Source organism: Phacochoerus africanus, chromosome 11, assembly GCF_016906955.1.
Source record: "Phacochoerus africanus isolate WHEZ1 chromosome 11, ROS_Pafr_v1, whole genome shotgun sequence".
Classification (NCBI taxonomy): domain Eukaryota; kingdom Metazoa; phylum Chordata; class Mammalia; order Artiodactyla; family Suidae; genus Phacochoerus; species Phacochoerus africanus.
The window spans coordinates 24,126,997-24,130,829 of record NC_062554.1 but is presented as its reverse complement, the minus strand read 5'-3'; the positions used below and the strand labels follow the sequence as shown (position 1 = coordinate 24,130,829).

At 42.9% G+C, this 3,833-nt stretch overlaps 1 pseudogene; it reads right to left on the bottom strand.

The window, feature by feature from the left end:
- Nucleotides 1–305: 305 nt before the first annotated feature.
- Nucleotides 306–734, bottom strand: LOC125112088 (DNA-directed RNA polymerases I and III subunit RPAC2-like; annotated as a pseudogene).
- Between the last annotated feature and the right edge of the window lie 3,099 nt (nt 735–3,833).

Sequence of the window (3,833 nt, the reverse complement as noted above, 5' to 3'; positions counted from 1 at the left end):
GCGGTGTAGGCAACAGACACGGCTTGGATTTGGTGTTGCTGTGGTTCTGGTGTAGGCCGGTGGCTACAGCTCTGATTCGACCTCAAACCTGGGAACCTCCAAATGCCACGGGAGCAGCCCAGAAAAGGCAAAAAGAAAAAAAAAAAAGAAAAGAAAAGAAAAGAAAAAAATACAGAGGTTCTTGCAGGGACTCCAACAGCTGAAATGGTTGAGGTAGAAGCAGGACTTTCTGCAGGACAGATCATGTTGTCATCACAAATTTTATTTCTGGGTTTTGTAACAGCACAAATGTGGTATCCTAGAGGTCAGTCCTCCCTGTATAGGGCATAAGGGACTAGAATGTGGATTCCTTTCTGCCGATTTTGATCCTTATATTCCTTTATGCTGGCCTCAAACTAGTCAAGCACATGCTGGCAGACAGTCATGAGCTCAGTGAGGCCTCTCTGAAAGGGCTCCTCAGCTGGAAGGGCACCTGGAGTCTGTATGAGCAAATTAATTTTGCTCTCTGAAGGATGGGTCATAGTGTAACCACAAAATCCCACTTCGGGGTTCTTCGTGATCAGGTAACCAAGAGAATTTCCGAGGGTATGATCTTCCTTGTGCAAAACGAATGTCACTCAGTGTCTATCTGTTCCAGCTGCCTGGACCATTTCCAGGGCTGAGTTCCTCTCGCCTTCAGCCCCTGGGGTCTTCAATCCAGATAATTTTCTCTCCAGCTCCTGGTCCTCTTCCATCGTGGGGGCGGCTTCCGGGATCTTCAGGTGGCGCTGGCCAGCCGAAGGCTCTGCCCCATACTGGGAACGTGCAGGTGCAGCAGGAAGGAAGGAAGGAAGGACCAAGGGAAGGAGCCTGGATGGAAGGAGGAGGAGGAGCCACAGCGGCGAGTGGCAGGGCCCAGACACTGGGCGGGGCCTCAATATTTTAAACTTTTAGCACAGATGTTTACACAGAATGAAAGCAATGAAGGACCCAAGTTCTCTTTCCGTGTCTTTGCCATTATTGTGTTTGTGTTGTTTATTTCGAACCTTCTGCTTTATGCAGGACGATGTATTATTACAGGAACTGAAGGCACACTCTGTGCCTGAAGCTTAAATGCATCTGTTTCTTTCGATGTAGCGGAGTCCACATGTGTTGGGAGTCAACTGTTTAATGGGACGTTCTCTGGATTAATTTACATGAAGAATATAATGTTTATTATAGTACGTCAGAAAATAAATGGACTCATTTGAGACTTGTGTATATACTACTAAAACTCAAGAGTAACCGCAGCAATTATTTAGAACTTACATGTATCACTAACACTGTTTAGACTTGCCAGCACATGGTGATTTAAAAACAAAACAAAACAAAACAAAAAACAAAAAAAAAAACCCAGAGCAAATAGTCAAGTTTACTATTGTGCTTAAATTGTCTATAGCTCACATACCTCATAACTGACTGTACTTGGGCTGGATTGCTCCCACTGTACCACCCCACTCTTGGACCACCGTTTTTCTCCGATATTTGACTCAGAGAAACAAAATGATTCTGTTCATGGTGCCTGTTATGAGCTAGTTGCATTCCCCTCAAAATTCCTATACTGAAGTTCTGACTCTTAAGAACCTCAGAACATGACTGTACTTGGAGATAAAGTCCTTAAAAAGGTAACTAAGCTAAAAGGAGGTCATCAAGGTGGACCATCATCCACTATGACTTGTATCCTAGTAAGAAGAAGAGATTAGGACACAGAGACACACAGAGGGAGGGTGATGGGAAGATGCTAGAGGAAGCTGGCCATCTATACACCCGGAAGCCTCAGAAGAAACCAGACTCTATGGTACTTAATTATGGCAGCCCTAGCAAACGAATACATTCCCTGTCCCTCAGAGAAGGGATTTACTGAAAAGGCGATGCATTCAGTGTTGAATCGATGTGGTCTTCAACTTCTGGAACAGCCCAGACATTTCAGAACTTAATTTAGAAGAGAGTAGGGGAGTTCCCGTCGTGGCGCAGTGGTTAACGAATCCGACTAGGAACCATGAGGTTGCAGGTTCAATCCCTGGCCTTGCTCAGTGGGTTAAGGATCTGGCGTTGCTGTGAGCTGTGGTGTAGGTTGCAGACGCGGCTCGGATCCTATGTTGCTGTGGCTCTGGTGTAGGCCAGTGGCTACAGCTCCAATTGGACCCCTAGCCTGGGAACCTCCATATGCCGCAGGAGCGGCCCAAGAAATGGCAAAAAGACAAAAAAAAAAAAAAGAAGAAGAGAGTAGGGAGCCTGATAAGCATAATCGAGAGTTACAAGAATGTGAGTGGTAGTTGAAGCCATGTGAATACATGAAATTACTCAGAGAACGGCTTAAAGCAAGAGGCAGAAAGCCAAGGATGGGTGACGGAGATTCGAATAAACGTTCACACTTGCTCACAGATATCCCTGGACATACTCTCTGTGGTTATTCACTAGAGAGAGGATATTTTGGAGAGAAAATCATCTGTATCTGAAAATTGTCCATGTAAGAATCCTCAAAAAGAACAATTTTTCCCACCTGAGGAAATGTACTCCTATGATCTGTCTGAACGACATTTGAAACAACTGGAGAGAGGTAAAATCTGAGTTGCTTCTTTCAAAGGACACGTAACTGGCAAAATAAAGTTCTTGTGGAATAAAAAGGTCAACTAAAAATTTCGGTTCCTGAAATCTGAGATCTTTATGTGCTGGAAGTGCCATGCTTTGAATATCTCAGAATGCTGTAATTTTCATTGGTAAGCTAAGAAGTAGGAACATCTATAAAAAGATAGTTTGAAAAGAACAGACAACTTCAAGGCTTCAGTGAGAAAGAATAAAATGTCACTGACACTTGAAATAAAAAAAGGGCTTTGCCAACTTCAAAGTCAGCTCATTGTGTGTGTGTGTGTGTGTGTGAGAGAGAGAGAGAGAGAGAGAGAGAGAGAAATTTCAGTATATCTTCTTATTAGAAACCAATAACTTTATTTAAATAGGTAAAGGTTAATGCCTCTATTCATTTGATTTGTAATGGGCTCATACATACTTAAATCACCAATATCTTAAAAATGTCAAGCAACAGCCTTTTTAAAGCAACAAGTGAGTATGTCAAAAAGTCCAGGGGTAAGACTGACCTCATTCAAGTTTTATGCAGGGGCTCAAATGATGGAAACTAGATCCGGTTAATCTCTTGTTCCATCCCTCGGGCTACTTCCTTTGTGTTAGCTCACTTCCTTGGCAGGCTTTCGTTCTTGAAGGCAAGATGTCTACAGGTGGTCCCAGCTTTCTGTGCAAGTTCACACGTCCCAGCAAAATTCTCACTGGGTCTGATTGGATTATGTGCCCATTAACGAAGCACTTTGAGTGGTCAGAGGTCATATGAAGTGCTGATTTTCCTAAGCCTGATTCATGGGCTCCGCTTTGATTTGGTTTGGGTCCCCTACTGTCTATAAATACAAGAAGGGTAGATCTGCAAAGAGCTGAACCAGATGAAGTGTGTGCATGAAGGTTGAGCAGTTTAAAAATCACATAGACACATGGGCATACATATATACACACACTTAGTAAGTATGTATATATGTATCTACTTGCTAAGTGTGTATATATGCATATATAAAATATAACACAATATAATGCAAGCTAAGACAAGAAAACCTCAAGGTGCTCCTGATGTCATTTTGCGTATGCGAGAGGAATAAGCTGAAGGGCAAAAAGACCACTAGAGGAGCACACTGATATTTTAACATTGCAATCAGACTGCTCCAGGAAGATACTGCTGTACAGGATGGCATGGGAATAAAGAACTATCCAGGGTTATTTTGGTAGGATAATATTTTACAGTGTTTGTTCTAGAA